The 14839-nt window shown below is 44.6% G+C and overlaps 1 long non-coding RNA gene and 1 pseudogene across 6 annotated transcripts; both read right to left on the bottom strand.

Moving 5' to 3' along the window:
* Positions 1-305: 305 nt before the first annotated feature.
* Positions 306-2726, bottom strand: LOC123441148. 6 transcript variants are annotated; one of them, XR_006630418.1, is made up of 4 exons: positions 2524-2726; positions 2042-2102; positions 1480-1598; positions 306-477 (listed from the first exon to the last, which is right to left on the bottom strand). It is a non-coding gene; the product is annotated as an uncharacterized LOC123441148 (long non-coding RNA). The 6 variants fall into 6 exon arrangements; XR_006630419.1 differs by having other exon boundaries at positions 2556-2726; XR_006630416.1 differs by having other exon boundaries at positions 1480-2102.
* A 10007-nt stretch (positions 2727-12733) lies between these two features.
* On the bottom strand, positions 12734-13741 carry LOC123441147 (annotated as a pseudogene).
* Between the last annotated feature and the right edge of the window lie 1098 nt (positions 13742-14839).

Genomic DNA, 14839 nt, shown 5'->3' with positions numbered 1-14839 from the left:
CCAAAATTTTGGTTTGGTCATTACCCATTTGTGTGAGCCACGTAGGATCTGACGTGGCAATGCTAGTGACCAAATGAAATCATCATAAATTTCAGATCCCTGTCGACCAATCTAGCTACATGGGCCTAGCCCAATACCTATTTTACTATTGAAAATGTCTCATTTATTTGGGTTGAAGCATTTTTTTAATAGAAGCACGCATATCGCAGGATAGGCCCATTAAAAATAAGTACAATAGAATAAAAGATTACAAATAAAATGTATATTTCATTTCAGTAGCATATCACATCAAATACAATACATCATCCACCGACTACACGCATTAAGGTTCAACGCCTAACAAGGGCGCATCAAAATAATTTTACATGTACACAACAGAATACTTCTGCAAAAACACCTGCAAGGTTCTAGTATACAAGGTTCAACGCATTAAGGTTCATCCTCTTCCTCTGCACAATATGCTCTTGCCATTGCCGCCTGCAAGAAAAAAATGATGGTATCTGAAAAAGAAGTATGCAGTATGTCCAAATTAGGAGTATACCAAAACAGTATGAGTTTTGCAGCCTAATTAGCATTTTTTTTCTCATATACATATTTCTTTACTATAATAACTAAATGTATGTTGGAACACCAACTATTTCTTGTATTAGATATATCACAAAATCTATTTCATGGTATTAAAATTGTGTAATGCTTCAGCCCCAGCTAACCAATATATCTAGTAGTCTCCGTACCGAAGTTAGAATATATTTGATACGGAGTCGTCAAATGCACTCTCTGCTGCACAATCCTTTTATTCAAGTAATCTCTTTGGTAGAATAACTTAATGTATGTTGGAACACCAACTATTTCTTCTATTAGATATAGCACCAAATCTATTTCATAGATTTTACTGTTTTCTGAAATAATGTGATATCCACGGCATGGAAAGAAAGCCTGTCTTATTGGATAGAATTCAAGATGCATTTTCCCTTTTATGTCAAGTGGACGTAAGAATTTCTAGTCCGTGTGTATCATGTATAACTCTAATTAAGTATACCTGAACATTCCAAAGGCGAAGTTTTATATTATATTGGCAAACTTTATATTCTTTTTTTTTGTTTGCAGGGAGCAAACTTTTATATTCAATGGCGGTAGATAAATATTGCTAAAATCCTATAAGATAATGCACCGAGTTAATCAATCCACGAAGGTTATTCAGAGAAACATAGGTAGTAATATCATCGATACAGGGGACATATCCTTTAGTTACATGGTGATATTATATGCATAGGTGCAACATGCAATTGATAGAGATATTAATCCATCTAGAAATCTAGGAAGATATACTTAAGCACTCATCAAAAAATGATTCTAATATTCAATCCTACTTAAAAAAGAGTTATGCGTACACGTATTGATTAAGTAGAAGTAAATACTAACAAATTCGTGCAGAAATTTACTTCGGCCAACGCAAATCCGACTCAACTGGATACATACAACTAAATCAAACCTTTGTCTCTTAAGTAATCATTGATCCCAATGCAGCGATCACACCTCCACTTCAATTGTCCTGCACCGGCATTTTTCTCACCCACCTTACTTGACATTAATTGTACCTGCAAGGCGACAACTACATTAGCTTTCTCCTTGAGCCGTTCACAATGGTGTTCCACTGATTATTCAAGAGGCAGGATCACATATACACAGTGACCTGAGTGATTTAGCATTGATTGACATCTGTTACTTGTGCACATGTGTGTGAATAAAATAGCACCTAAATTAAGCCAGATAAATATGAAAGAATTTGTAGTAGCTCCTTACCTTGCTGGCACAAATAATCGATTGACAGTGAATATTATAAAAATAGGTATACCTGAACTAAAACTGTAGCTAAAACAACTTCATGCACCATATAACTACACTAAGACAATTAAATGCTGAAACTTCCACATTAAGACAATTACTTTGCTTTAAATTAGGATCTAAAAAATGTATATATGTTAAGTTAACGTGGGAGATTGTTTGTGTAAAAGAGTCCAATTTATACCATGTAACTTACATGATAGATGAGCTGAGTATAAATATATACCATAGTAAAATTATCCTGAAGATTAGGCTATCTATAATGCAAAAAAAATAGATTAAATTAATATCAGTTACGAACGATACTGAAAGCCATGTCATGATATTTAAAGAATAAATTAACCTTGAGCAGCGCACTCCCTAAAACATGAGCATCAGATAGCAAGATTAAATCATCGCACAGGATGTCAGTAATTTTGCAGCATCAACTCGAGTTATTACCAAAACCAGCCCAATGAAGCAGGTTGCCTCTTTATAGACAGTGTAGAATTATATTACAGAATTTTCTTACCTACAATCATGGTATTCTGCTTCTATGGAAAAAATCTGTTCAACTTAGCTATCTCACACACAGGGGTGAGGGATTTGTATCTAATATTGACGTTAGCAATTTCTACGAAGTGGTAAGTGCTATGTCCGTTATGCCAGGTCTATTAGATAAAAAACCAACTCTCTGACCTGGTAGTATGAGCAACTGTAACTTCACCAACCTAAGAAGATGGCAGCAGACCGGCTATGGCACCCAGTAGATGGAGCTTGGGTGGCCGGCGAGCATGAAAAACGGAGCAACTCCGTGCGACCGAATTATGGAGCTTGGGTGTCCCTCCATGCCGTGAGATCTCTTTTTTATTGACCGGAAGAGATAGGCATCTAATTGACAGCAAGCGCACTGGTGGAAAAAGGGCCTTTGGTCACGGTTCGCAACTGCCATTAGTCGCGGTTGCGCAACCGCGATCAAATAGGCGCGACTAAAGGCCCCCCCTGTAGTCGCGGTTGCTTAAGAACCGCATCTAAAGGCCCGTCCACGTGGGCGCCAGGCGGCCGTCGGGGCGGAGGACCTTTAGTCGCGGTTCTTATGGACAACCGCGACTAAAGGCCGCCGCAGGTTTAGGGTTTTAGCCCCCCCCCCCCAAACCTGTTTTCTGTTTAATTTGTATTGTTTTATTTCTTTTGTGCTTTATTTTAATTTTTAAGGAGTTTCACATATTCTACGGTACTACATACATGCATATGAATGTACAATTTCAAACAAATTTGAAATTAGAACCAAAAAGAATTCAAGAGGAATATACAATATATATTCAATATCATCGGATGACCATATACAATTTTGAACAAGTTTCCATACATAATTTAATGCATATAAAGTTCTACGTCCTCGTAATGGTGTTCTCCTTTAGGATGGAGGACTTCCCTCCTGAACCATCCAGCTAGTTCCTCTTGAAGTGGTCGGAAGCGAGCTTCTGGACTAAGCATCACCCGGAGGTTATTCCTCTGAGCATTGGTATCACTCGGAACCCGCTCAGAGGTGTATCTTCGGATCATCTCACAGACATAGTATCCACATAGATTGGTCCCCGCTGGCTGAATATCCCCACCATTCTTAGCCTTTGACCTTTTGAATTCTAGCTCTTTTTTGAATTCACCGACCTTTGTATCTACGAACCGTCTCCAAACCCTACGAGGCAAAGAAAATTAAATGAACAAGAGAGTTATTAGTTACTTGATATTAGGAAATGAACAAAATAGGCCGATCGATATAGAGCGCAAATGAATGAAAATAATTACTTCTGCAGCATTCTTCTCATGCCGCCCCAAAGCTTTGGATCCATATTCAGAGAGTCGTGGACGAGACATTCTGAGGTGTCAACTTTAATTACTAGCAGAATCCAGTGGAACCTGCGGACACGATACATGCACAGTACGTCATGCATAACTCATCGATTAGCCGGCCACATACCATGCATGGAGTAAACAAAAGAGAATGTGCTCAAGACAGAAACACTCACCCAAAATGGTAAGAAAATAGAATATCACTTTTGAGTTCCTGCTTTGTAAGAAACTGCCACAGGTCTGCCTCCATGTCGGCGGGGTGATGCTCCAACACATATCCATTAACGATGTGTGGGTCAATGAACCCAACATCATGGATGTTCCTTACTCTGCATTCCTTAATCTTCATTCTGCATGTATAATAGCGGACACAACAATATAGTTACGACATATATATAGTGCAGGCAATATGAACGAGATGGGGTAGAAATAAATCACTTACAGAACGTAGCAACTGATGATAGATTTGTCGAGCTCGCGCAGATTGAAAAGATGGAACAATTCACTCAGATGAATTTGTACATAGTAATGTTTGAAGTGATGCTCATATCTAACTTCCGCATAAATATATTCTTTGGCGTTTTTATTTTTTATGTAACCCTTGTACCATTTCAGCAGACCTTTCATTTGTGGAGGTAGATCCTCTTCCTGCGCAGGCTCGACGAGAGGCCCATTCTTCACATATGTAATTACTACCTCCTTCACTGGCGCCTCATCAAGGCCTAACAGTTCACGAAGAGTAATACCTAAGTTGGCCGCTTGTTCTCTGGCACTCGTTACAGTCAATCCATGTGCTGCCGCAGCTGCTATGATATCGGGGTCATCCGGACCGGCGGCTTTCACTATAAGCGGGGCAATCGATTGTTTACTTTGTTCCCCGAGCTGGGCAACTCGTTTCCCGCTTTTTTTACTTTCTAATTCCGTTTTCTCGGCCTCCTCCAAGGCTTTGTTCTCCTGGTTCTCCGCCCGCTCTTTCTTCTCCTTCAACATGAATGCCTGCCTACGAAGTTCACGTGCATAGTCGTCAGGCAGATTCTTCGCGGCTTGGGACGGTGTGCTCAAAAATGACTTAGCCCACTTCTTTTGCTCATCAGAAAATACTGGCTTGGGCTCGGGCTCTCTTTTCTTCTTGCAGTCCGCCTTCCATTTCTCATGATCAGCAGCCGCCCTCGCAGCAGTTTCCTCGGCACTACGTTCCCAAGGCCTTGTGGGGAGAGGCTTCAGTGATGGCTCCGGTACCTTTGTGGTCTTAGGTACATAAGGGTCCGGGTTAATAATCCAGGACTGCTTCTGCTTCTTTGCCGGAGGTGGATTGGGGGGCGGCGTCTGATCACCCGCCGGACGAGGACTGAGGGGCGGCGTCTGATCACCCGCCGGACGTTGTGGACTGGGGGGCGTCGGCTGACGTGACGGAGGTGTAGGTGAACCGCCACCACCACCACCACCACCACCACCGCCACCGCCACCACCACCACCGTAGGGGGGTGGACTGGTTGTCCTTGGCGCCTCGCCTGGAAACTTGATAAACTTCTTTTGCCATAGAATGAAATGGCGCTTGACATCTCCAAGTCTTTTCTCCCCTTCAGGTGTAGCAATGTCAATCTCCAGGTCCTCAAACCCTTGGACTATGTCCTCCACCGTGACACGAGCATAGCCATCTTAAATGGGGTTGTTGTGGTGGAGTGCTCCAGGTAAACATGGTAAAGCACTGCCGATGGCTACCTTCATGGACATGTTCCCGATAGGATAATACAGATGACATTGTTTCATCTCCTTTATATCGTCCACGGGGTAGCGAGGAGGCTCCGGTGCAGTAATTTCGACCACCAGAGGCTCCGGTGCAGTAATTTCGATCGTCGGTGCATCTGCACCAGCCGGTGGGCCCTCCGTGGAAGCCACGCTGCTTCTCCGCTGCTGGCTTCCGAGATCCGCTGGATGATCTTCATGCTGCACCCGAGCTGCATCTCTTTCGGCTACTAGTACACTCATGGTTTTCTTCATCACATCCATTTCCGATGCCAACCGCGCCACAACATCTGCTTCCCGATCCATCTTTCTCTTACGGCTTCTGTAACCGTACGGGTCATCGTTCTGGGGGAACCCTATTTTCCACGGAATGTACCCCATGCCTCGTACACGTCCTCCGTGTTCAGGATTCCCGAGGGCTTTTGTCAGCGCGTCGTTCTCTCTGTTGAACTTGATCTTCCCCTCTTGAGCATCCCTCATTGCGTCAATAAGGGCTTGGGTGGGTTTAATTAATTTGCCCCGGTAAACACACTCCCCTTTCTCCGGGTTCAGCGTTCCCCCATGCCCCTACCACCAGCTTTTGGCCCTTGGGTCCCATCCCTCCGTACCTGGACGGATTCCTCGCGCCCTCAGCTCGTTCTCCATCTTCTCCAACCTAGGCACCCAAATGCGATACCCTCCTGGCCCCATAATATGATTGTACTCCTTCTTAGCCGCATTTTCCTTATTTTTTTCGATATTTGAATGAACTGCTCGGATTTCTTTTGCTTCACAAATTCTGGCCAATCATGTTTCAGTTTCTCATATTGTCCTTTGAAATCCGGAGTCTTGTTCTGCTTGACAAAGTCATGGGCTAGATTTTGCTTGAATTTCCGGAATGCGTCGGCCATCTTATGAAGAGCGAACTGTTTGACTAGCCTCCTCCTCTCCTTGTTTTCCTCAATCTTGTTACCCTCCTCATCGAATTTGTTGTATTCCGGAGGTAGAACGAAATGTTCCATAAGCTTCTTGAAGCAATCTTTTTTTGTTCTCTTATCGACAAAAGTGAAACCAGCAATTCGTGCCTTCTTTGGCTTATTCCACTCCTGGACGGTGATCGAGACGTTGTCTCTAACAACGGCTCCGCATTGGCTGACAAACTTGGTGGCGCTCTTGCGGGGCTCCAGCGGCCTGCCGGTTGCACTGTCGACAACCTCGATGGTGCATGTTTCTCCTTGTTTCATCGTCTTGGTTGCGCCACGCTTTGACGACGTACTCGATTGTTTCGACGATCCGGCCGAGGGCTAAAATAAGAAAGAGAGTCGCGCGCGTTAGTACACACATATTTATTCAAATCGGTTAGTTTGTATCACCAGAGGCTCAATGTATATATATACCTCGGCGCCGGAGGTGGTTGCTACTTCCATTTGAAGATCGTCGTTTATCGACGTTTGTTCGGCATCATCTTGCTGACGGCGCCCTTCATCTTCACCGTCAAGGTTCAGATAAGAAGAGATATCATCTTCTTGATCTTGTCCGGTCGGCACATATAGAATATCGCCGTTTATGATGCCGAACATATGTGCTTCACCGTCCGGATCATAGTTGTCCATAATCGGGTCAGCTCTATCGTCCGCCATTATGTCAGTCCTGAAAACATGTAGTAAAAACAAATTAATTAAGTGAAGAAGGGGGGCGGTGGCGGTGGCGGTGGCGAAAGGGCGGTGGCAAAAGGAGGGGGCGAGGAACGGGTGGGAGAGGGTGTCGCGGTAGAGCGCGAGACGGGGCGGCAGACGACTACTTGGCCTCCCTTGTCCTATTTTTCTGGCTCCGCCACTGACCCTATCTCTAGGAATGTCTGCTTCCACTAACACACGAGCATCAATGTTAAGTTTAGAACTTAAATTCTGATGGGTTAGGATATCACTGTATTCCTAACAAAGCTCCAAACTTGCAAGGTAAACATCTTATATTTGTGAACAGAGGGATTATTTCACTTGTTGCAAATATGGTATAAACTTAACCGAACACGAGAGCTCGTACACACGTTATATATAACAAAAAGATCTCAAGTATCCGGCCTTCATCGTCGTGAGACATATAACCATCACTATATATAAAAAAGACCCGGATTTCTATAGTACTTCCTCCGTTTCTAAATACAAGTCATTTTAAAGGTTTCATTAAAAAACTACATATGTATGTGCATAGACATACTTTAGAACGTAGATTCACTCATTTTGCTTCGTATATACTCATCTAATGAAATCTATAAAAGAAAACTTATATTTAGGAACGGAGGGAGTAATACTAAGTGAATCAAGTATCCAACTTTTAAAGGAAAACTATTATTGACGGTGCAAGATTCATAGTGCAATTCTTCAATCCTTCTCGTGTTGCACTTGCACATAGGTTAACCGGGGCATAATTCTAACTTATATTGACAACGGATGATGGGCTCCCGGGGCATGCATGTGAATCGGACAAGAGACGGCCGGCGGCGTTGAGGGCGGGCGAGGGAGGCCGGTGATAGCGGCCGGCGGCGCCGTACGTGGGCGAGACGGGGCGGCATCGAGGGCGAGGGGCGACGGCGGGCGACGGCAGGCGGCGTCGAGGGCGAGGGCGACGGCGGGCGGCGAGGGCGGCGTCGAGGGCGAGGGCGACGGCGGGCGGCGAGGGCGACGGCGGGCGGCGTCGAGGGCGAGGGCGACGGCGGCAGGCCTTCGGCGCGGCAGAGATCGGAGAAGACGAGATGGAGTCGACGGTTCGGGCGTTGTATTTATAGCCCCCCACCTTTAGTCGCGGTTGGGGAGGCGACCCGCGACTAAAGGGTACCCTTTAGTCGCGGTTCGCCTCCCCAACCGCGACTAAAGGGTTTTTGGCGGGTTTTTCGTTCCCGCGCGCAACGACCTTTAGTCGCGGTTGGCCAGGCCAACCGCGACTAAAGGTATTTTTTAGAATACTTTTCTTTTTCAATATCTTAAAAATACAAATAATATATCAAAAAATTCAGAAAAATAAAACTAATTCAATTCAATATGTTAAAAACACAAAAATTATATCAAAAAATTCAGAAAAATAAAACTAATTCAATTCAAAATGTTAAAAATACAAATAATATATCAAAAAATTAAGAAAAATAAAACTAATTCAATTCAAAACGTTAAAAATACAAATAATATATCAAAAAATTCAGAAAAATAAAACTAATTCAATTCAAAATCTTAAAAATACAAATAATATATCAAAAAATTAAGAAAAATAAAACTAATAATAATATATCAAATAATATATCAATTCACATGATCCATTCAACAAAGTTTGGTACAATAAATTATTACACATCATTTCTTCCCTTGTGTCCCTGCTTGCTTACGATTGTGCCGTATCCATGGAGCATCCTCATCATTTAACTTAATGCTTGGGTCGGTGTTCACTTTGAAGGGCGGAATTTCAGCAAACATATTATAATCTTCTGACATGTCTGTCTTGTCCTCCACTCCCACGATGTTTCTTTTCCCTGAAAGAACAATGTGGCGCTTTGGATCATCGCATGATGTACTGGTCGTTTTCTTATCTTTCCATTTCCTCGGTTTGCTACTCATGTCCTTCACATAGAAAACCTGAGCGACATCTTTCGCTAGGACGAATGGTTCGTCAAGGTAACCAAGATTGTTGAAATCCACCATTGTCATTCCGTATTGCTGGTCCACCTTTACCCCACCTCCTGTTAGCTTGAACCATTTGCACCGGAACAAAGGGACCTTAAAGGAGGGTCCATAGTCAAGTTCCCATATCTCCTCTATGTAACCATAATATGTGACCTTTTGCCCATTCTCGGTTGCTGCATCAAAGCGGACACCACTGTTTTGGTTGGTGCTCTTTTTATCTTGGGCGATCGTGTAAAATGTATTCCCATTTATGTCGTACCCTTGGAAAGTCGTTATAGTCGAAGATGGTGTCTTGGCCAACATGTACAGCTGATCTACAACATCATTGTCATTCATTAAATGTTTTCTCAACCAACTGCCGAAAGTCTCCATGTGGGCCTTCCTAATCCAGGATTCAGGCTTCCCCGGGTTGTCCGAGCGTAAAATATTCTTATGTTTCTCAAAGTACGGAGCCATCAAGCTGGAATTGTTCAGTACAGTGTGGTGTGCTTCAGTCAGAGAATGGCCGTCCATACATATCGTTGATTTCCTTCCGATCGTGCCTTTTCCACTTAGTCTCCCCTCGTGCCGCGATCGAGGAAGACCAATCGGCTTAAGGTCAGGAACAAAGTCAACACAAAACTCAATTACCTCCTCATTTCCATAGCCCTTGGCGATGCTTCCTTCTGGCCTAGCACGGTTACGAACATATTTCTTTAATACTCCCATGAACCTCTCAAAGGGGAACATATTGTGTAGAAATACAGGACCGAGAATGAAAATCTCTTCGACTAGGTGAACCAAGAGGTGCGTCATAATATTGAAGAAGGATGGCGGGAACACCAACTCGAAACTGACAAGACATTGGATCACATCGTTCTGTAACTGTGGTAGAACTTCTGGATTGATTACCTTCTGAGAGATTGCATTGAGGAATGCACATAGCTTCACAATGGCTACTCGAACATTTTCCGGCAGGAGCCCCTCAAAGCAATCGGAAGCAATTGCGTCATAATCACGTGGCAGTCGTGAGACTTCAGGTTTTGGAACTTTTTCTCCGCCATGTTTATTATTCCCTTTATATTGGACGAGAATCCAGATGGGACCTTCATACTGCTCAGGCATTCAAAAAAGATGACCTTCTCTTCTTTGGTCAGAGCGTAGCTGGCACGACCTTGAAACCATTCCGGATGCCGGTCATCAGGGTCTTTCAAACGTTGCTGGTCCTGCCGTGCTTCCTTTGTATCATTTGTCTTCCCATACACGCCCAAGAAGCTTAGGAGGTTCACGCAAATATTCTTCGTAACGTGCATCACGTCGATTGCAGAGCGGACTTCTAGGACTTTCCAATATTCTAGCTCCCAGAATATAGATTTCTTCTTCCACATGGCTGCGTGCCCGTCAGCTCCCTTCGGAACTGATTGTCCGCCAGGACCCTTTCCAAAGATGACTTTCAAATCCTTGACCATATCAAATACCTCAGCACCAGTGCGTTCCACAGGCTTCGGCCGGTGATCTGCCTTGCCGTTGTAATGCTTGCCTTTCTTTCTTACTGGATGAATTTTCGAAAGAAATCGACGATGCCCAAGGTACACGTTCTTCTTACAATTTGGCAAATGTACACTTTCAGTCTCATGTAAGCAGTGCGTGCATGCATTGTATTCCTTATTTGACAGTCCCGAAAGGTTACTAAGAGCAGGACAATCGTTGATGGTTACGAAAAGCAACGCTCGTAGGTCAAATTCCTCTTCTTTGTGCTCATCCCACACACGGACACCAGGTCTGCCCCACAGCTGTAAAAGTTCATCAACTAATGGCCTTAGGTACACATCGATGTCGTTGCCGGGTTGCTTCGGACCTTGGATGAGCACTGGCATCATAATGAACTTCCGCTTCATGCACAACCAAGGAGGAAGGTTGTAGATGCATAGAGTCACGGGCCAGGTGCTATGGCTGGAGCTCTGCTCGCCAAAAGGATTCATGCCATCTGTACTTAGACCAAATCTTATGTTCCTTGCGTCAGCTGCAAAATCTTTGAACTCTCTGTCGATCTTTCTCCATTGCGTTCCATCTGCGGTGTGTCTCAACTCCCCGTCCGACTTACGGTCCTCTTTGTGCCATCGCAACAACTTGGCATGCTCTTTGTTCCTGAACAGACGTTTCAACCGTGGTATTATAGGAGCATACCACATCACCTTGGCGGGAACCCTCTTCCTGGGTTTCTCGCCCTCAACATCGTCACCAGGGTCATCGCCTCTGATCTTATAACGCAATGCAGTGCATACCGGGCATTCATTCAAATTCTCGTATTCACCGCGGTAGAGGATGCAGTCGTTGATGCATGCATGTATCTTCAGAACCTCTAAACCTAGAGGGCAGACAACCTTCTTTGCTTCGTACGTACTGGCGGGCAACTCGTTATTCTTTGGAAACATATTCTTCAACATTTTCAGCAAGTTTTCAAATGCCGAGTCAGCTACACCTGCCTGTGCCTTCCATTTCAGCAAATCCAGTGTGCAGCCCAGCTTTTTCAGACCATCATCGCATTCGGGGTACAACGACTTTCTGTGATCCTCTAACATGCGATCCAAATTCTCCCTCTCCTTTTCAGTTTCGTAGCGTCTCCGTGCATCAGCAATGGTCCGACCAAGATCATCAACGGTCTCATCACGTGCCTCTTCTTCACCTTCACCTTCCCCTTCACCTTCCCCTTCACCTTCAGCATCCTCCATGAAAGTATCACCGAAATGAGCAAGATAGCTTTCATCGATGAAATCATCCCCTTCTTCATCTTCTTCCATTATAACCCCTCTTTCTCCATGCTTGGTCCAACAATTATAGCTTGGCATGAAACCGTGCCGAAGCAGGTGCAGGTGAACTTCTCTTGAGGAAGAGTAACCCTTCTGATTCTTACAGTCAACACATTGACAGATAACAAAACCCTTCTGCTTGTTCGCATTAGCCACTACGAGGAAATCTTTCAAACCCGTAGTGAACTCGCGGGAGAGTCGGTTACCGTACATCCATTGCCGATTCATCTGCATTATTATAATATAAAATATATAATTAACCATCATGCATTTGTTAAACTAACTAGCTATAAACAATAGAAATTAAACAATGAACAACACACATGCATATTTTATCAATGACACACATGCATGAAAGGTTCAAGTTGCTAACCGCGATCGAGGAGGAAAAAATAAATGAGGAAAGTGTGGCTCCAACACTTCATATCATGTTTGTTTCACGCTCTTGGGGCATTTCATCAAACACCTTGTGTGCATAAGAGGAACCAAAAGCAAACCTACACCCCCTTGTGAAGCTTGTGAAGAGAAGTGGCACCCAATGGCTAAGTGAGTGTGCTGAACTGGTATATATAGGGGATGAGATTTAGTCGCGGTTGGCCTGGCCAACCGCGACTAAAGCCCCTCACGTGCACCAGCTGGCCACCGAGCGCCCTGGGCCCAGGACTTTGGTCGCGGTTCGTCTTCCGAACCGCGACTAAAGAATTCATTAGTCGCGGTTCCTACAGTTTCGCGACTTATGGGGCTGGACGGAAGCCTCTTTTTCTACCAGTGAAGCACTGACATTGTTTTTAGCCCTGTGAAATTTAAATCGAAACCTGAGTATTAAGCTTGTACTAGTTCTACTGAGAAGATCTGCTTCTCATGAAGATCTTAACAAACAGCCAACCAACTTGCTGGTATATATAGAAAATTCGGTCAAAATGCAAGAAAGCCACCATTCGTGAATGATTAAATCAGCTATGCACTATTTTGTATGCAAGCCATACGTGCTAATTTCAGAAGACAACCAGAAACAAAACATCGGAACTACACAATATCCCTGTACTAAGTATTTTTTTTGCAAGGTTGTCGCACTCGTACTAATTTCAGAGGTTCAGATATAGAAAACAGAACGACAAAAGTAAGAAAGGAAAATACTGCTTGTTGGAAGACACCTCCAAGCCGTACATGACTTGGTCTCTCGCCTGGCCAGTGTGGGTCGTCTGTTACCCACGTCCCTCGCTAGCATATGGAGATTTCCTTTCATCTTGTAATCACAGCCCCTTTTTCTCATGAACACCAGCAACAATCTTTTCTCCGGTGACGCCCAGGTCAGCACCGAGCCCCCAGCAATCAATATTTTCTCCGGCGACGCCCAGGTCAGCACCGAGCCCCCAGCAATCAATCTTTTCTCCGGCAACGCCCAGGTCAGCACCGAGCCCCCAGCAATCGCCTGCACCATCCTACGTGAATGATTAAATCAGCTATGTACTATTTTGTATGCAAACCACACCATCCAGGTAGGTGAACTTGAATCAATTAAATAAGGAACATAAGTCAGGGAAACAGAGACTTACATTGCCAGGGGCGGACCCAGGAAAAAAATTAAGAGGGGGCAAATAATTATGGCCATATTTACCAAGCAACAAGGCAAAGGCATCCACCTGAACTAAAACACGGGCATAATCACATATTTTTTCACATGATATCAGATTCTGCGCTTTTGCGACTGTTATCAGATTCTGCGCTGCAATGTCAAACATGTTTGGCTCATTAGGGAGGAGACAAGGAGGTTGTTACATCAGTTTCTCAGTGGAAATCAGGGCTCTTCCTTGTTACTACTGCTATATATGAGCTATGTATCCTGCTTTGGATCGAAGACAAGTAAGATCAAATGTAGAGATATATTTCCTTCGGCCTTACGATATCCTAGCTGTAAAGAAGAAAAAGAAGCACGAGTCGGCGTACTGCAGAGTCCTGAAGTGGAGAACAATGCCAACGCATGTCGTCTTATTCCAAACTGCGTTGTGTGAAATGAATATTCTGCCCATCAGTTTTTGTTGTCTAAGTAACTACTTCCTTTGGCATTTCTAGCTTTGCTCAGTCATTACTGAGCAATATACAATTATATGTTCCTCGCTATTCAGCAGGCGTATGCTACAGACTTTGTTCATGTTAGCGTGATCATATTGTGAACTATGTTGCTGTAAATTAAAGACTGCACTTGACGAATTCACGATGAAATGCAGGAGTTGAGCTGTCTTCAGTCCCTGCATATCAGCATTGATGTAAACTGTAAACTGATGGTATTACGGATAAGTAAATCAGTTGCTATTTCAAGCAGTTTATCAGAGAACACCTTGATTGTTTACCTCCTGGATCACATTGCTATGTAGTCGACCCTGCTTGAGATTGTCGGCGCTGCTATGGATCTGTTTCCAGCGAGCATGCTGGGGTTTGATGATCCCCGTCTCTGGTGAGTGACTCGCTGCCGGTGCCCACCACCTGAAAACCACATCTGACCAAGGAGTAGAAAAAAGAGCAGGGAATAGGGCGCCGTCGTGAGGAGCCTTCACACGCGGTCGCCAAGTGAGGCACCACTCCCTGTCGCATGGTTAGTCATATACCCCGCGTGCGGATGCCTGGGAGCCGCACGCCGTGCCTTGGTGAGCAGCTGCGAGCGCACTCCATGGTTTAGGGAGCAGCTGTCGATGCGTGTTGTTGTAGATCACCAAGGTCTCCGGCAGCCATAGAGTGCCGCCACTCCAGATCTGTCGCCACCCCGATTGTGTGCGGGCCAGGACGGATGCCTCACCGGCGTCGAGGTGGAATGAGGAGGCGCCGAAGTGGGGACGGTGGTGGCTGGAATGTGTGGATCGGGATCGGACGGGGTGATTGGGATGACCGGGAGAGATGAAGGCGTCTGCACTGACTTGCTAGGGTTTCGGGATAGAGGCGCCCGGGTGTGGGCTGGTGGACTTATGGGCTGGCTCTAAA

This window comes from Hordeum vulgare, chromosome 3H (genome assembly GCF_904849725.1).
Source record: "Hordeum vulgare subsp. vulgare chromosome 3H, MorexV3_pseudomolecules_assembly, whole genome shotgun sequence".
Classification (NCBI taxonomy): Eukaryota; Viridiplantae; Streptophyta; class Magnoliopsida; order Poales; family Poaceae; genus Hordeum; species Hordeum vulgare.
This window is presented reverse-complemented; position numbering and strand designations above follow the sequence as displayed.